Source organism: Petromyzon marinus, chromosome 13 (assembly GCF_048934315.1).
Source record: "Petromyzon marinus isolate PM22_M1 ecotype Great Lakes invasive population chromosome 13, UKy_Petmar_22M1.pri1.0, whole genome shotgun sequence".
NCBI lineage: Eukaryota > Metazoa > Chordata > Hyperoartia > Petromyzontiformes > Petromyzontidae > Petromyzon > Petromyzon marinus.
In genome coordinates, this window is record NC_133679.1 from 16,481,759 (window position 1) to 16,501,862 (window position 20,104).

Sequence of the window (20,104 nt, forward strand, 5' to 3'; positions counted from 1 at the left end):
CCAAACGATCATTTAAATAGGTCACGTTTCAGATAATGGCCCTTCTTGTGCAATGAACTAGGGCCATAATAAAAATCTATTTTATACAGCACCTTGCATATCGAAACATCTCAAAAAAGCACTGGACATTAAAAAACTACTCAAGTATAGATACAAGCCAATACAAATAAAGTAAAAGCCGATAATAACAATGAGAGTGATACTGACACTTTACACAGCATGCAAAATGCAATAAAAGCTAATTATAATGATTCCCCTCACAGTAATAACCAATCAGAATCCAGGAAAAGCCAATTAATAACGACGTTTTCAAGCTGGATTTAAACACACAGACAGTCACAACTGATATAGGTAGGGATAGTATCCCATAGTCTTTGGATATACAGTCTGTTCTATAATACGGTAGTTGCGTACCTCAAGAACACCACGTTTTGGAAAAATCGTGTTATAATAAATAATATATATTATATGGGGTAAAGCGCAGTCCGCAATAACGCGTGAGATGCGTAACACAGGCTGAACAAAGACTAAGGAACGTGGGTAGCATCTAGAAGCATCCAGCAGCATCCCGCCTTGTGTGATGCTACGCCGAGGCAGCCGTTACGACCGCTTATTCCTACTCGCGCGACGTAGTTCCATTCATTCAACCGAGTTAAATCCAGTTCGGATCCGCGTTATACAAAAAATGCGTTCCTTCATACATTCATCATCGCGTTATATCCAATTTGCCAGTTACAGGAGGTATAGGACAACAGACTGCAGCTCAAAATGCTAGCTAAACATATATTTTTTCCATCCAAGACCGGAGTTTATATTTTATTCCTGTGTTATAAGGGTATTACGTTCAGGGGCTAAATGCCAATGTATGGGTCTGATAGCCACGGGAGAGCCTCAGGAGAGAGTTTGTGTCATCTTGCCACCCCCTCCATTGAAGGAGCGCAGACTACAGTGGTGTAAAATGTGGTCCATAGTTTGGGTTGCATGGCCACAATCGTACAGTAGCTTGTTTTTAATGCACTGCTATGTATCTGTATGAGTCTCTATGAATCTCTAGGAATCATAATGGGTCTCTCTGTATCTCCTATGTATCTCTGTGTCTCTATGGGTTTACTATACGGTCCCACAGTTTGGGTTGCATGGCAACAAGCGCTATGCTGTGGCTTGTGTCATTAATTTTCGGCCCGCTGACGTTCCGATGCGGAGAGCGTTTGTTTTTTGTGCACTACTGCTGGCGCAGCAAGCAGCAACAGCAGCATGGTCACAATACAAATCGGTGGTATTCCGAGGTTGCGCGTCGCGCCGCACGGTGAGTACCTCCGGGCGGACGAGGTGCATGCGGATCCGCTGGTGCTGCAGGTTGGACGAATCCAGCGACACGCGCACGCACACGCGGTCGAACATGTTCAGTGCGATGCCCTCCACGCACAGCGTGGGGCCCTACACAAAACACAAAGACATATCTCCAATGTAGCCTTAACAGACTGTTGGGGCAAGTGCTGTTGGCGAGGAGGACAGATGAAGGCCGGCACGGCACACAAGGGGGTGGGTCGCCAGCGCCATGCCCGGCCGCCTTTGTCTTCCCAGTGGCGATGTTTACACACCGCACCAGGCATTCAATTGAGTTCCGAGTCAACCTAGGGGAGGCCCAGGACCGGTTTAGATAATCATCACTGGTGTTGACCGTGCGAAGGAATTGAACCCAAGTCGCCGGGATCGTAGCGCAGAGCGCTAACCACTACACTACCGCTGACTGCTCTCTGCCAAGTGCCCTGCACACAAGCACGGATTAACATAAACCCAACGTTATTATTCATACTATTACATGGGTCACTCAGAAAAGCCTCACTGATTCTCAAAACGTTTGCATTCAAGGTCACTGCTACGTCTTTGTAAAAGGAGGCGAACGATTGATATGTGCTCCCCAAATAAGTAATTTGCATGTAATTTGCCAACCTTGAACCATGATGCTGGCACACGAATAACGTTACAGGATCTTTTAACGTACACTGTTAAAGCGGATAGCCTGTAAATATTTTACGCTTAATACACACCACAGTATTAACCGGAGTGGCCACCGAGTTTGAAACGCAAACCTCCACAACACACAGCGAATGCAATACCGCTTGGGCCACCTCAGCGCGAGCTGAAAACCAGGCATGAGAAGCCCTTTTGAGCTTCTGGTCCAAATTAGGCTGTGTGCATTATCCACGCAAAGTGACAATGTAATACGGCATGCAAGGCATGCTGGAAAGGACCGGATCCACTGGTCACACATGTGCTTTTTGCCATCTAGAGATCACTTTTTGCATCAACTACTATTTCCCTCATTTGTTTTTATTCTACAAGTACTTTTCTGCCCTTTGAGTTTCTCATTGTTTACAGAAAGCATTAGATTTTCTCTATAATTCTTCCGGATCTGAGGGATTTTACTGTATTTTTAATCTGATGTCCTCTCCGTGACAATACGGGCTCCGTCATGGCAGTTATTTCCAAAGCATATTTAATTGTGACCGTTTTATAATTGAAATGCATTTACATCATTAAATTCAGTTTCAGTTTATTTTGGTATAGCCCTGTGAGCCATCCGGCTCTAATGTATCCACCGGTGTAACTTCCTCTGTAATAGTCCACACTGCCAAATGGCAAAAAAACGGAGCTTCGTATCTCACTGCGTTCTTCCACCTTAAACCAAGTGTCTGTGTGTCTGATAGAAACCTAATCGTAGAGAGATGGTCAGGGGGCTTGGGTCCCAGTGCATTAAGCCATCCTGGGTTTAAATGCAGAATTCAGCCGTTCGGGAAATGCCAATGCCTCCCGGTTAAGTGAACACATGCCCTACCTCCTCGTCGAAGGTAACGTTGAGCTTGAGATCTTTGGAGTCAAAGAAAACCGTCCCCTCCAAGCCGTACTTGGGAATGAGCACCACCACGGCGTTCTTGCGCACAAACAGCACGAAGCCCTCTTCGCTCACCACTCCCTTGCTCTTGAAGAACAACTAAGACCACAACAACAGCAGCCGTTAATCACCGCTACGTTGCCAAGAGCAGACACACGCGCATCACTTACCAGGCCCACAATTATTTAACAAAATTTAAGGTATTTTTCTGCATCCCCCCGCTAATTAATTCCAGTTGTGCTATTGGCATCATGTCATGGGGATTATTTTGAGTTCAATCGTGAAGGTACAATGTCAATTGTATTGACTATAATCCTCCATCACCTGACAGAGCCAATCAAATAAAGTTGTCACATCATGGGCAAATGTGCCAAGTAACCAGGTTTTTCAGCAAACACAGAAGAATGCTGAAAAGCAATGTCAAGTGTAGCCAACCAGTACAGCCACGGCACCACCACACGTAAGCGTGCGAATAGAAAACAATTGATTCTTACTACACGCACAATACGATGTCTGCATTCGTGACCTTAAAAATGGTTTTCAAGAGACGAATGGACGCATTATCAGGTGCCTAAGCACACGCCGTGCAAGCTCCACGTGGCCCACACTTCCGCCTCCCACCTGCATGTGGAAAGCTACAGACGAGCGTTGGGCGTACTGCGCCATCTTGTGGCGGTAGTTGAGGTTGTTGCAGAGCTGCTGCTGCTTCTGCTTGTCGGTGAGCGCCGGGTACGTGGGGTCGGCGCCCACGCACACGGCCAGCAGCCGGTGCACAATCACATCCGAGTATCTGTAACGGTACAGGGAGACAACAACAACAACATTATTCACATTTGTTGTAGCCTCTATTTAATATGAAGATTAAATTTACAGTAGATACAGGCTGCGGTATGGCCACGAGATGCCAACGGAGCAGCGGTATTAATCCACCAAGCACCGCGATTCATTCTGGTGGATCTCAGCGGGTTTGACGATCCACCAGAAAGCTACGCAAACAATGACTCAGATGGATTTAACGCTGTGATAGAATACTGTACTCTGGCCATACCACGTTCTAGCACCATCTGCTGGTGGAAATTATCTTTGTTAATGTATGAATTTAATTCTTTGTTGAGGATTTTTTATTTGTCAACAGATGTAGCGCAAATTGCTGCCTGCTCATATCTGTCTTCTTATTTAAGATCCACAACAAAATCGTTAGCGATCCATGGCAGAATTGCATTTCACTTTTGGCCGCCGCTGCAACACGGCAATGGATTCTTGATTCTGCACGTGGAACACTGTCACCCTCCTTGTAGGCGTTGGTGTTCTCCGGATCCTCTAGTTTTCCCCCAACACAAGCCAAACAACCATTTAAGGAATTGGCCAAACTTCCCGTTTATAGGACCTTTTGGAAAAATAACTCAAAATCTGAATCTTTATCCTGGAGAAATCCGATTCGCGATAAAAGCTCGTTTTGACAGATGTCCAGTAGGTATATGATAGGAGTGCTAAGAAGAGGAAAGGTAAACAAATCAGTAAAAGTAAATAATAGAAAAAAGATATACAAGTTGTATGTTAAACTTAATTCGCACCGTACGTAGCCAACCGTGCTAATTGGAGGTGTGCCGTAATCACAAGTTAACATTGCATAAGTACATCAATTAATAAATAAATTCCTAAACTTGGGAAAGGCAGCACAGTCCCAGACCACACCAAGACAACAACATAGTCCCCTCAATAATCGCGAAGGTCGATTTCACGCGTGTGCCTGACGCCAGAGCACGTCACCGTCGAATGGGCGACGTGAAGTGGGTGTAGATGGCGGTGGCGAGCCCGTAGTGGTGGGTGTCGGGCTCCATGCCGGAGCAGAAGTAGATGGCCTGCATCATGCAGCGCGTGGCCAGGATGCGCAGCAGAGTGTTGAGGTATGGTGGCGCTCCCGGCACCGCCGCCCGGTCCAGGGACTCGGCCAACGCCTTAGCCGAGTCCACCTGGATCTCGATGTTCTGCGCAAAAAAATCGGGCACACCGGCGTTTGTGAGGTGACTATCCCGCACGTGGCTTGTAGTTCAGTGCTGGGGAAGCAGCAAGGGTTGTGGTGTATTGGAAAGAAAACGTTATTCAGCGCACTTCCTGTGGGCATTCAGGTTTCCATAACCTGGCTTGCCAGGAGAAGGCAGTACAGCAAGTGGATTAATCTACATCTGACACAGTGCCTGGCTGCCTTCCAGCGTTGTCTGTGGTTCGTCACACCTTTTGAGTTGTTCTGCCTCTAAGGGCGAGTGGAAACTATACGGCTACATCTCAAGATAAAGGTAAAAGGTGCAGCCCTGCAATTGCTCGCTCAGGCCAATACTGACATCGTTTCAAGACACCTCTGCTTCACAGTAGGGGGTAGCACATTCCCACCCATTTTGAGCATAATGTTCATCACAATAAGTCGACCTGATATTTCAACATTTCAGTGCTGGAATTTATCTAAAATTAAATACAGTACTACATTTATCGTGATGGTTTTTTGTTGCTTATTTCTGTGGAGTAGCTGGGAAACGAGCCGAGTCCTTCAACTTCCTACACTTGATAACACAGTATGTTCAATGTGGCTGCTGGATTTTGAAGCCAGGGTCCCAGCTGTAATCTCTGGGTCATAGGGTGACCCAGGTGACCCTTGCAAATGAGACTATTATGTTCTCTTGAGTTCTCACCCGGTTAAACCAAAAGACCTCAAACAAAAATTTGAGCCACCCGACGACCTCTGAATTCTTTGCGAGGAGGATGATATTGAAGAAAGGTTAACAGCAATCTAGAGACAGTAGAACCCCTCTTAAAGATGGTAATTGGTTCCACGAACACGAGCATTAAAGGATTTGGTCATTAAGCGAGTATAGGAAATACGTGTTAAAAGCTTAATTCGTTCCGATAGCATCGAAAGTTTCCCTTGTTCACCCAAAAAACGTACTTTATAATATTTAAACAATGGATATTAATACATAAAGATACTAACATTATAAACACATCATATTAAAATAAACACTGTTAATAAATGCATGAATTCATTTTGATTTAAAACTTTCGTGACTGCAGGGATTCATATTCTTGGTTCTTTCGGTAAATTCACGTAGAAGGGAAACAATAAAATAATAAAAATATACAACAATAAAATTCTCACGACGTTTCGACTGCAACACAAGCAATCATCATCAGGTGTGAAAACCACAACAAGAAAATTTGAAAAAAGTGGCGGTTATTTTAACGTTAGCACCACGGAGAGAGATTTGATAAGCCATTTCGGGTCTTAATTGATTGATCACGCTTAAGGTGGCTGTCAGAACGCATCCATTATTTTTTGTCTCCCCCCTCCTCTTTTCCGAACATAGATGGACTCGTCCATCTGAACAAACTGTCAAATCTCTCTCCGTGGTGCTAACGTTAAAAATAACTGCCACTTTTTTCAAATTTTCTTGTTGTGGTTTTCACACCTGATGATGATTGCTTGTGTTGCAGTCGAAACGTCGTGATAATTTTATTGTTTTATATTTATTTTTTTGTTTTCCTTCTACGTGGCATTAATTCATATTTACTGTACCTACAAGAGCCCGTCGTTAACAGGGAAATGGTCGGTTAAGCCTACACATTGAGCTCTATGGAGGCCCGTTGTTAAGCGATTAGTTAACAAGGGTGGTCGTTAAAAGGGGTTCTAACTCTACCTTTGATTTCGCCGCCTTCACCAAGATGTCGTAGTTGGAAGGCGGAGGCGCCGGGTGGCGTCAGAGCAGCGCACACTCGGGGAATTCGCCTACGATGCGCTCCGCCACGGAGATGTTGGCGAGCAACATGAACTCCTCCACCATCGAGTTGGTCTCCCTGTGTACACGCACCAGTTTCCGCCACCACAACACATCAACCACAAGGGTCAAGATTCTTTATCTTAGATTATTTTGCTGATAATAAATTTCCCACGTGATAAGCCACTTTGTTCAGCTATCATTTGTGGTCAGGGTTTTACTTGGTAAGATAAAAATTGTTTAGTTGTATTTGTATATTTGTTTAAGTTATTTGTTTACCTTTCCAATACTTTGCAATCCTAACGTGTGCTTGTATTGTTTGTTGTTGTAACGTTGTGACCTGCCCCAACTGGACATCTGTGAAAAAAGAGCTTTATAGCTCATCGGATTCTTCCAGTAGAAATATATATTTTGATTCTGATAGAGAGATCTGCACAACAGTCGGATCGCAGTCATGGGAGGTGTCTTGTTGACGAGACTCACTTGAGTTCCTTGGTCTGCAGGTCGATCGGGTCGTGGGTTTCGCTGTCCATGTGGAATCGGACCTCAGGGGATGCCAGAGTCAATGCCCTACGGGTGGAGAAGGGACATGAGCGATTATCATGTCCAGCCAAAACAACACAGAATCTTAATATAAGACACTTCACAAACTCAGATATTTGAGTTGAACATGCACAGCTCGTTAAGTCAATCCACTGCTGGATGAGGGCCGCCCCATGTCATACGGGTCGTGGGGTGGTTTTACCGTACTTAACCGTGGTGGTCAGTACGCGTTGGCAAAGGTGGGGGAGCACAGACATGGGAGCATTAAGAAGAGTAAAACAATTTATGTCACTGCATTGTCCTCTATTGCCCACAATGTAGCCCCGCAGCAGCCTGTAACACTCCAATCTAGAAGGATGTTATTAACCAGGTAAAACCTTAACTTCTTTATTGTTGCCTTCATTTCCGCATCTCCAGCTTCTTCAGCCTCCCACTCCCAGCCCCACTTACTTACCCCCCCCCCGGCATTTTGCCGTGCTCGCCCCTTTAATCCCTCTAGCAGCACCCCACTTCCCCTACCCCACACCCCCCATCTCTATCTCTCCCCCCTTGCTCCCCCCCACTCTCTTACCTATATAGCCTCTTGTTACAACAGCCCTTTTTTGCCCACTTCAGCAATTGTTTCTGGCTGTGGTTGTCCCACCTGAAGAAGGACGCTTGTGTTGCGCCCGAAACGTCGTGATTTAATTTAGTTGTTATTTTATTTTATAGTTTTACCTACGTGACTTTACCGAAAAAAACCAGAGTATGAATCCTGTAACACTTGTTTGTGCATGATATTCACCCAAGCCTCATGCATCATGGGGTCAAAAAAGCAACAGGTGCAGCCTTGCAATTGCTTGCTCAAGCCACTGCTGGAAGAAGGGGGCTCCCATAAGAGGCAGCCCCTCTAGGGATACACCCTTTTACAGTCCCTCTCAATGTATTTTAGCCTACTCTTCCACGCTGGCCGGATGTCTTAGAAGACACGGGAGTAACCACACTTTACCGCGCCACAGGCGACCTGCCGATCGACTAAATGCGGTGCACACATTAATACGGCTCATCGCTCGAGTGGCGGTGGAGGGGATGAGGATCTTGACAATGAGTTACCCGTTTTGAATGCGCCTCTGCTTGAGGATCTTGGCCAGGGAGTTGAGGCCACGCAAGCTGCTGGTGACCGGATCCTTCCGCCCAGCGTCGTCCATCATTAGCTGAGCCTCTGCGTACGTCAGAGACGCCTGCGGGGATACGATGAACACACCACGGGTGAACCATGGGGTCCGCGCAATTACACAATGCCCACGCCTGATCCAAGCCCAAGCCAGAACTCAACAGATGTCTACGTGGCTCCCGATGACCACTGAGGGTTACGCTCACTCAAAGAAAGTTAAATTGATATATTTTTTTAATTCTCAAAGCTGGAATTTAACCAAATTTAGTGCAATGTAATTTGGTGGTCTTTCGTGCAGTGAGTTTAACACGTAGGCTTTCGTGACCAATATCATCCATAATACAGGTTGTTTGGGTTAGATTGTGTAAATACATAAATGTGTCGTTAAACCCGCCACCACCCGACACAGCCGACTAGTAAGGGTTGTCACATAAACAGAACGTGGCCAATTCGTCACTGGTACAACACACCGGTGTGCTGTACTCGTGACGAATTGGCATGTTCTGTTTACGTGACAACCCTTATTAGTTGGCTGTGTCGGGTGGGGGTGGGTTTAATGACACATTTACATATTTACACGATCTAACCTAAAAAAACAAACCTGTGTTTTGTGCAGTGATTGTTGACTGGACAGAGACCATCAACTCACTACTTTCATGTCCTACCTCGCACCTCCGATTAGCACAGTTGGCTACGTACGGTGCGAAAGAAGTTCAACATACATACTACCACTTGTGAACCCGTTTCATCTCGCTACACTTGTGAACTCAGAGGTGCAAGCTCAATGCTCTGACCTCTCAGCCATCCGTAAACCTCAACTGCACTAACATAGCAAGGCACCGATACAATACACGTGAAAGCAAACGAGAGTTTTACAAAAACTGAACGTCTGTGGGGGGGGGGGGGGGAATCACCTTGGAATTGATGATGCTCTTGGTAAAACGTGTGCTCACAATCTCAGCCTTTGGAGTCATCTCCCATATGCACGAGAACGCCAGCCTGCACGCGCACAGCACATGCACCGTCGCCATTCACCGTCGAGTGGCAGAGTCGTCGACATTGGAGTGGTGCAGGGTGTTCACTCAGGAAAGCCTCGCAAAGTCTCGAGACTCTTTTTCAGGAGGGTCTTGCCAAGTTTTTGGTAGTCGAGTCATTCTTTCAGCAGCGGGATGTTTGGCCAAATACCGGTTTGGGTTGTTACAAATTACTCAACTGGAATATATATGTAGCAACCATTGTTCGACTGCAAAAGCTTTGCAGTACCCTCCCGAAGTTATGAGATTCAGTGAGGCTTTCCATGGTTAAGGATCATAGTAGTAATAACACGTTTATGTTAGCGATGAGAGGAAACCTGATAACCTGGAGTCAACCCATGCTAAATAGGGGGAGAACATACAAAATCTACATGGAAAGGCAACCAAGTCGGGCATCAATCTTAGGCCATTCTTGCTGTGAGACATGTGTTACCATTGTGCCATCCTGGTTTGGCTGCTTATGTATGTACACATGCTTGTGTGGATCTGTACAATGACACTTAAACAGTGCCACGCATCATGGGATTACATGTGCACCTGGCAACAACGCACGTTAGCTGCTGAGTATGGGTTGCAATGTGCACACTCGCGAGTTCACAGTTGTTGGTGCATCTCACCGGTCGACGTTGGATCTCAAGGAACACAGGTTTGAGCTCAATAACTCTGGCACCATATCAATCCTCTGCAGGCGCACAAACACATAAACGCAACAACTTCTCTGTCAATAAACACAATCTGGCAAATACATATGCACCAACTCAACGAGTGTTTTGCAAGCAAACCCACACATGATTAAGTCACCTGCAGGTAACTGTTCAGCAAGGGGATGTTTTCGCGAATGCCAGTTAAGATTGTATGGGTTTTATTTAGAGGAAATCTGATGAATCCAGAGGAAACCCATTCATTAACAGGGGGGAGAACAAACAAAGCTGCAAGCAAAAAGGCACAAGAGTTGAGTAATCAAACCCAGCGTCTCCTTGCTGCAAGGCACGAGTGTTACCACTGCGCCGATAGCCTGCCGCTCATGATGTCACGGTACATCATATTATAAGAAATCCACAAAAATCACCTCGTTTAAAACATCATGAGAGATATTTAGCATTGTTGTTGCACATTTTTTAAATTCTAATTCATTTTTAAGTTATCGTTATTCATACGGGAAGTACTGAAAAGCACGCAAAAAATGTGGTGAAAATGTCAAATACAATTACAAAGTTGTGGGGAAACTGGTACCGCGATGATCGTTACATCGTAATATTTTACATCATGTCGTAAAGTTAAGAATGAAAGGATGAAATCGGCGGGTCGTAAAACACTTGATATTGTGGCAAGAAGAAATCCACATCTCACCTTCTCACACAGGTAAACTGTGGTACCACGCAGAGATGCCTCCTCATCCAAGGCATTCCCCGGCCGGATAAAATAGCTCACATCGGCGATGTGTACCCCAACCTAGAACACACATTAACACACCGTCACCACCCTCACATGCATGGATGTGTAATGACAGGGTGATACCTGCCGGCCTGTAAGGGTAATTAAGGTTATAGCTGCATTACATAATGCCTTATAATGAAGGGGCGTATCTGGGGTAAAGGTCAACGGCGGAGTCAGTCGAGAAGCTCCGGGAACCATCCCGAAGGGCCTAGAAGGTTCTAGAAAGGGGGCGTGGCCAGAGGTGGAGCTTGGCCACTCCAGGCAGATATAAAGAGCACCGAATCAGAACTTCGGGGCTGTTAGCGTGGGGTCTGGGTCCTGGTTGCGTCGCTACGGTCGTCATCTCTTCGTCTCCGACCACGTGGCTGGTTCTTCTGCAAGAGCAGCTCTGTCTCCGCCGCTACGCTCGTCAACCAGCCAGCGTAGCTACGCAGGACGCAAATGGGCTGTGTGTTTGTACAGCCTAGGTGTAGCCACGTTACGAAGTGTATCGCCCTGTGTGCTTTTAATAAATAAGACGCCTTCTACTAGACGTCTGGCGGAAGTCGCTCACTCCACATGCATGCATAACCTCCACCATAGCCACTCCAACCAAAGCACAATAATGTGAAATGAAATGCACACCCATTACTACCTGGTGCATTCATTGTGAACCAGGCATTCGGCCAGTGACGTGGACACTTAGGCCAGTGGGGTCTTAGCCATGGCTTGGCTCAGGCTTGGCTCTCGCGCAACATGCATTGAGATTATTTCTATTATTTTGGCTGCTATAAATGTCCAAATGATGGGCCACTTTGTTGAGCTATTCAGTTGTGGCCAGATCACTAATCAAAAATAAATCAATACCTCAGTGGGCTTTTCCTGGTAAGATGGGGATGGTTTAGTTGTATTTGTTTGTGTTTGGGTTATTTGTTGATCTTTCTTGTACTTTGCACTACTATTATGTTTTTGTACTGTTTGCTGTTGTAACGTTCTTACCCGCCTCTACTGGACATGTGAAAAATAGCTTTATAGCTCATTGGATTCCTCCAGTATAAATATTCTGATTCTAATTCTCAATAAGCCACATCAAAGCAACGCTTAAAACCCAAGCTGCCTCTAAGCATGGTTCCAGCCCTGAGCCTCCGTGTCCCTTGTGCCTCCACGTATATCTCTGCATGCTCCCAGCCACGCTCAGAATTTCCGTGAGCTGAGCCTGAGCCAAGGCACAGCTGAGCCACTCATACTTCTTTGGAGGCAACGGAGCAGATCAAGCCAGAACCAAGCCATGTTGAAGTCAGTCCTGAGCCGAGCAGAGACCAAGAATACGGGCACTAAGGCAACAATGTTTGGAAACTTAATAACAGGAATATTGTCCACCCCTTTGTCAATCCACTGCAGGATGAGGGCTTCTCCATGCCGTAATGGGTTGCGATTGTCATTTGACCTTGCTTTGTTACGATGGTCAATGCAGGTGGTGAAGGGGAGAACTTGGGCAGTTTTTTTTAGATATCACTCTGTACCGGTGTTAGCCATGACTGGAACTAAACCAGCTTGACAGGATGAATGTGCAGTGCACTTATCATTGTGCCACTTAAACTCCCCTTGTAACCTCCGCTAGCATTGACAAAACCATGAAAGGAATAGGCACGAATTCCCGCGACCGTGACCACGATTACCACCACCAAATGAATACCTCGGTGTTCCCATTGTCGAGCGGTTTGCAGTGTAGGGCATCGTCGATGTCTGTGCAGCCTGGAGGATCCACACTGCAGATGGACAACGCACGAAGGTCCTCCCTGCCAGCCTGGTCCTTGTACGGGACACACACAGCACCAGGTTCAACAAAACGCTGCCTTACAACAAACAAAACACAGGGTGAGCCATACATGGGTAAACCAACTTCATTCTAATGGCGTTCTATCTTCTCAATAGGCGACTGAATATTCTGAAAGTACAGTCCGTTCTCCTATAACTCTGCGTGTTTCATATCGTGAATTAGATATAATGCGATGAATGCATTAGGCAACACATTTTTTCATAACATGGATGCGAATTGGATAAAAGGCGATCGAGTGAACAGAACTGCGTTGTGCGAGGCAGAATAAGCGGTTGTACGGTTGCCTCGGTGTAGCATCACACAAGGCGGGATGTTTCTGGATGCTTCTAGATGCTACTCACGTACCCAAAGTCTTTGTTAAGCCTGCGTACGCATCTCACGTGTTATCGCGGACTGTGCTTTACCCTATATTATTTATTATGCGATTTTTCCACAATTCGGTGTTCTTCAGGAACGCAAGTACAGCGTTATAGGAAAAAAGTCTGTAGTCCCCTTGCTCCATTCATTTATGTACTGGACCATCTCCACGGCTACTGCAAAGTCCTCCATATCCTGGCTCACCACTTTGATCCGCATCTCTCGAGGCCTGCCTCTCGGGTCTCCGCCCTGGTGCTTCCATAAGTCCATCGCCTTCATTCCTCCGATGTGAATTTTCTCTCTTCTTACGATGATGTGTCCGAGCCATCGACTTTCTTTCAGGTCGACGGCTTTTCTATATACGGTCTGCGGTAAAGGTGTAGAGCCCCGTGGCTTCTCGTTCATGACAGTGCAACGGAAGGACCTCGACTGGAGGGAGAGCTCCAGAGAGGTCCTCTAGAAGGTATTCTACGCAGGCCAAACATCTTGAAACTAAATTTCGATTTAAAGCTTTCGTGACTGCAATGATTCATCTTCTTTGGTTCTTTCGGTAAAGTCACGTAGAATGAGAATAAAATAATAAATTGATAAAATAAAATAACACAATAATATTCTCACGACGTTTCGGCCACAACACAAGCGGCCTTCATCAGGTGAAGGGGGCGAGACTGTCTGGTAGGACAGCGCTGGAGTGAGAGAGCCACGTTCAGATCACGGCTTTTAAGCTGTGTGAGAGGAACAAAGAGCCTTGACAAAGGAATTAGCATAAAATTTAGCATTGAAATGGCTGAATGATTAGCTTGTGACTGGTCACAGAAATAGCTATGTTAAAGGTTAAAGCATACACATCCGCAGAGGCACTATTGCGGTTTGACAGCACGATGATGATGATGGGGGGTGTTTTCGCATTTGTCTATTGTCGGGGGCCTATACGTCGGGGGCCACACGTCATGGGCCACACCAAAGGCCACCCAGGGGCCACCAGTGGCCCGTGGGCCTTGTAATAAAGAACATTGAAGTAAAGGATTCTCACATGCACGACCGAACACACCAACACACCGCAGGCGTAAGAATTGAACTCAATCGATGAATTGACATATCGTCACACGTCTCATGCGTACCTCTGCTGTGATGCTGAACGTGGGAGGGGGCAGGCATGCAAGTACGGCCTGGCTGAAGGGCTAGTGTGGCACGTCGTGCTCCAGCAGCAGCACCTCCGTCTCCGTCTCGTTATCCCCACATTCGCCCAGAGAGCGCACAAAATGGCCCTGCACAAGCACACCGACGATTAGCACGGTTGTCTACGTATGGTACGGAAGAAGTTCAACATGCATATGCACATACGTGGCCAATCGTCACCGGTATCCCTTTTCCACTGGTACATTGGAACCCAGACAGTGCAGATCTCTCGAAGTGTCTGTGGTCACCCACTGGCTTTTTGCCGTGTCGAACCAGAACCAAACTGTAGTATGCTGGCCCCAGAAGGCATCCAAATATATCCGGGGGCCGAGCAGGGCCAGGGGCGGGGCTAGCGACACGTTAATTGTGTGATGGCAGTCAGTACACCGCGGGGACGTGGCACCACAGCGTCATCTGCACGTGCCTAGCCTTGTTCAAAGCATTGACCGTCCATGGCATGGATCCGCTTTTGCAGTGGATAAACAACCTGCAGCCTACTAAACCGTGCCAGCCATGGTGTCGCTCGGTTGTGCAGTGGCAAATAGGTATGAAAAGCACAACCACAATGCCAACCTTGTACCTAACGTACATTATGTAGAATATTAACCGACATCTGTTTAAACAAAGATACAACCCAAAGAATACATCTTAAGAATATATTTAACTTTTCACCAATTTTGTTTCTCATTGTGTTAATGGTATCGCACAAGACAAGCAATCTATACAAACCCTTCGTGGTCAAGGACGACCCACAGGAGCAGACATAACAGAGCTACTTCTAAGATCCATTGAAGTGAAATGCAGTCCAAATTGTAGGGGGGCAGTGCTTTTCCAACCACTCTGCCAATCAAAGTAATGTTCATCACATGGCAGTCAAACGCAGTAGTTTTCTCAGAGATGGAAATCAAACAATCGAAGTGCATGACCAAATTTAATATCGTTTTTGGTGCAGTTATTGGTGACTGGGCTGAGACTATCAACTTACAACACCTTAATAACCTAGGTTGAATCACAGGTGAGTTTGCCATGCTTTCAAACAAAAAAATATCACAGTGGTGCCACTTCATCCACCCTGACTTCCAATTCACCGTGTCACTGTTCGTGTTTTGGGTTCGATGGCTGTATTGCATACAGAGCCGCGTGGCCGCGCGTCAAGTGACAGAAGGATGAGCCCGACGATGCCGACCACGGGACAGACGGGTGAGGTGTCACGGCGTCCGGGGCGTCACGGTGCAGTCGTACGTTCGGGTAGCGGGAGTGTCGCAGCCAGCCACCGATGGCCACCACGATGCGGTGGGCCTGCAGGGACGCTGCTTGTCTTGTCTCCACCCGCACTCGTGGCATGCGCCGGTCCGCGGGCATGAACAGGTGGCGGGTGGCCTGCAACACGCACAAAGAGCCCCCAGTAAGGCATTCAACAAACTGTTTGGGCAAGTGCCGTCAGCACACACCTATTCAAGCTGGTACGGCAAACGACGGGGTGGGTACGGCCAGCACCATGCCCGACCGCCTTTGTCTCCACAGCGCTGATGTTTACATGCCACATCAGAGACTCATTTATGGCCGAGTCGACCTAGGGAAGGGCCCAAGACAGGTTCAGACATTTGGCGCTGTTTATTGGTTATGAGCGATAAATATAATCCAACTCGGGTCCCAGGATTCGTAGCGCAGCGCGCTAACCGCTACATTACCGCTCCCCACACGTACACACACACATGCAGATCAGCCCACCTCCTTGATTGGGCTGGGCATGAGCATGCCGCACAGCGGCCTCGAGTTCCGCTTGATGATGCCGACCACTTTGCCAGTGGGCCGACGCATCTTCCCACTTTCGGCTTTCAGCTGGAGACCAAAACAAAGGACAAACATCGTGTTGCGTAATCTAAGCAAGAGCGACGACAGCAGCAGCAGCAGCAGCTGGGATAGCACCGGGAGATGACAACGCAAACTCAAATGAGCACTCACCACAGTAGCGTCTCTCTCACACACTGAAATAATGAAATAACTATTTTTTTAACCAACTCACTGCATAACACAATACAATTTGGCTTGAAGGGGAAGGAGCAATCCAAAACAAAAGCGCTTAACCTGCGGATGTGGTTTCATGCTGTGTCTCATCAATGTCAATAATGAGACTGACGCTTTGTTAAAATGACAAAAGATCACAGTGAGGAGTCCTCCATAAATATTTCTAAGTTAAAACAGTTCTGGCGATTGATAGAATCAACCGGAACACGCCCATCAGATACCACACGTTTAAAAAAAAACGCGTAAGCTTTTGCGACCAATATTATCTACAACAAAGGTTACCCTCCCATCTAATTCACAATTTGATGCTTAATCTCTCGATTCTTTATGATTTCACTGATTGACATTTTCTCTTACCTGCTTAGCACATCAGTCACCCTATATGTGTTTAATGTTTACGTAACGTTTTAATAAGTATAACTGTGCAATGATCAGCCTATAAATAATCTGCCCAAGCCAACTTGCACTACATGCGATTTAATATCTAACACTTGTTTATGTTTGTGCAATATTGTCGACTTTTCATAAACCACAGTTGTTTTCGTGCCAATTTCAATTAACTTCATTGCTGTACTTTATTATGTTTTGCATTTTGTCACTGTGGTATGTATGCATGTAGAACTTATTTCGCACCGTACACAGCCAACCATGCTAAAAAGAGGTGCGCGGAAAGGACAACAATCTAAATACAAAAAGCAGTTCTAAAGAAATTAGTTTTCAATATAGAGGCCACCCTGTGACCCAGGTCACTCTCGCAAATGATACGTGTCCTGATCTCTTGAGTTCTAATTAAGTTAATTAAAATAAACATTAAAAAGGAGCTCAGACCGTGGAAGCGCCACCGTGTTGAGCCTGGATATGCATAACAGGTGGTATAGGCTCTGCGCCAAAATGGCAGGCAGCAGAGCGCAGTACAGCAAAATGAACTGTTGTCCTGTCCTTCTATGCTCCTGATCTATGCCCCCCCCCGTTCACCAACCCGCATCGAAGTATGGTCAAATAACCCCTACGTACATACAAAAATAGTATGAAATGATTAGCACTCCTGACTTGATTTTGAAGTAATGTAATGTAAAGTCATTTAATAAACGCAAAATCAAGCTAACAGCATCTCTAATGTGGATTGTTGTCTGGTCACACGGTGTTCATTATGTTTAAGGTCTCTCTTGAAGTGGTTGAGTTTTTGTTGTTATTCTTTGTTTAAACTATATTAAAACTATAATCTTAGTTTTTTTTTTTCGGTAAAGTCACGTTGAAGGGAAACAACAAAAGAATAAAATATATATAAAACAATAAAAAATTATCACGACGTTTCGAACATAACTCAAACGGTCGTCTTCAGGTGTGTTGGTTTGCATAAATTTATTTTTAAACGGTGCATTTATAAATTTCGATTTAAAGCTTTCGTGACTGCAATGATTCATCTTCTTTGGTTCTTTCAGTAAAGTCACGTAGAATGAGAATAAAATAATAAATTGATAAAATAAAATAACAATAATATTCTCACGACGTTTCGGCCACAACACAAGCGGCCTTCATCAGGTGAAGGGAGCGAGACTGTCTGGTAGGACAGCGCTGGAGTGAGAGAGCCACGTTCAGATCACGGCTTTTAAGCTGTGTGAGAGGAACAAAGAGCCTTGACGAAGGAATTAGCATAAAATTTAGCATTGAAAAGGCTGAATGATTAGCTTGTGACTGGTCACAGAAATAGCTATGTTAAAAGTTAAAGCATACACATCCGCAGAGGCACCCATTGTTAAAAGGAATTAGCATAGAATTTAGCATTGAAATAGCTAAATTAAGGCATTCGCTTGTAATTGCTACAGAAATAGTTACGTTGAAGTCAGAGCATACACATTCACCGAGGCACTTAGTACAAATCAAAACAGGAGAATTTAGCATTGAAATAACTAGGCGAATTTAGCATGGAAATAACTGGGTGATTTGCTAGTGACTGGTCACAGAAATGACTACAAATCTGAGCTATTCACAGTACTATATAGTGAACCAATAAAAACTAAAATATAAATGACCTTCATGTTATCAATAAACTCTATATTCTCCAATCAGCTAAGCTACCAACCATAAGTCGTTATATAACACAATGCTATATGGCGAAAAAATGGGTGGATTCTTACCCTCAAATTTCCGTACCACGGATAGCTACGGGCCCCGTTCAGACGGACGAGTTCGTCCATGGTCGGAACAGAGGAGGGGGAGAGAGACAGCTGCGAAGCCCTAGTATACTCCATGTTGTAAACCATACCATTAACCGTGGTGTGAGAGGTATTAAGAGGCAATGCTGGCGAAAGAGCTGCGGTCTGAAGGTCATCGTAAAATTACAATTAATTAAGAACAGAAATGATTTAACACATCTTTCCAGTGGTTACTGAGCCTGAATCCATCTTCTCGGTTGAAATTGTCTCTGTGCTTGTATATGTGAATGGCCTCATGAACGAATCTCTCATGGTAGCCAGTTGGTTTGCAAAGAACCTCCGTCTTGGAGAAGTCAATGTCATGTGAGCCCACTGAATTGTAACAGTGATCTGCCACGGCAGAGGAGTTCGTCTTACCGTGTTTCAAGTCTGCTTTATGTTCGCGGATGCGATCCGAGATATGTCTTTTGGTTTCTCCAATGTAGCTACTACCACAGAGGCACTTTAGTTTGTAAACGCCCGGGTACTGTATGTCTGGAAGAGCATCTTTTACAGATGGAACTAAATCACGGATTTTGTGTACTGTGTTGAATCGGACCTGGATCTTGTGTTTATTCAGGATTTTGGAGATCTTTTTAGTGACCCCTGCAATGTAGGGTAAGGTGATGGTTTTGAGTGGCTCCACAAGAGGATCCTTCTTCATGACTGGAGTGATGGCTTTGCGGATTGTGTAGTCGGAGTAGCCATTAGCCCTGAGAGCCTGGTGTACGTGTTTGAGTTCACTGGTAATGTGTTCCTGGTCGGAAATGCATTGGGCTCTATGGTATAGAGTCTTGATGAGGCAGTTCTTCTGGGATGGATGGTGGTGGGAATCCGGTTTCAAGTAAGCATCTGTATGGGTAGCTTTCCTGTAGACAGAGTGGCTCATTGAACCATCATGTCTCCTTTTAATTAAGACATCCAGAAAGGGTAGTTTGCCATCTTTTTCGACCTCCATGGTAAATCTGATGGCTGGGTGTATGGAATTGATGTGGTCGCGGAATTGGTCTAGAGCAGGCTGGCCATGTGGCCAGATGACAAAGGTGTCATCAACGTACCTCTTCCATAAGGTCGGGCGTAGAGTGGCAGTCTGGATGGCGTCAGTTTCAAATTTTTCCATGAATACGTTGGCTACAACCGGAGATAGGGGGGAGCCCATTGGGGTGCCCTCAGTTTGTTTGTAGAAAGTTCCATTCCAGGTGAAGTATGTGTTGGTTAAGCAATGTCTCACCAGAGGGGGTACATCAGTATGCAGTCCTTGATGAACCAGGTCTTCAATGATAGCGATGGTGTCAGGTACCGGGACTTTGGTGAACAAGGACACCACATCAAAACTGACAAGCAGGTCGTTTGGGGACAGGGAAATGTCTTTGATTGTCGATACCAGGTGAGTAGAATTTAGTACCGCAGAGGTGGTTTTTCCAGTGAAAGGTCGCAGTATATCAGCCAGAAAACGTGCCAGTTTGTAGGTGGGGGAGCTGATAGTAGAGACGATGGGACGAAGGGGTGTATCTTCTTTGTGTATCTTTGGAAGGCCATATAATCTTGGTGGTCTGGCAGCAGAGGGTTTCAACAAGAACTGTTTGTTCTCATCAATTAATGCTGTTGAATCAGAGATAATTTTGTTCGTTTTGGTGACCAGGCTGTTGGTGGGATCTCTTTTTATTTTTGTATAGCTGCCATCGTTGAGTAGTTC

The 20,104-nt window shown here is 45.7% G+C and overlaps 1 pseudogene; it reads right to left on the reverse strand.

Moving 5' to 3' along the window:
* The window catches only part of LOC142924447 (exosome complex exonuclease RRP44-like), a 93,996-nt pseudogene that overhangs the window by 33,792 nt on the left and 40,100 nt on the right, over positions 1 to 20,104 (reverse strand).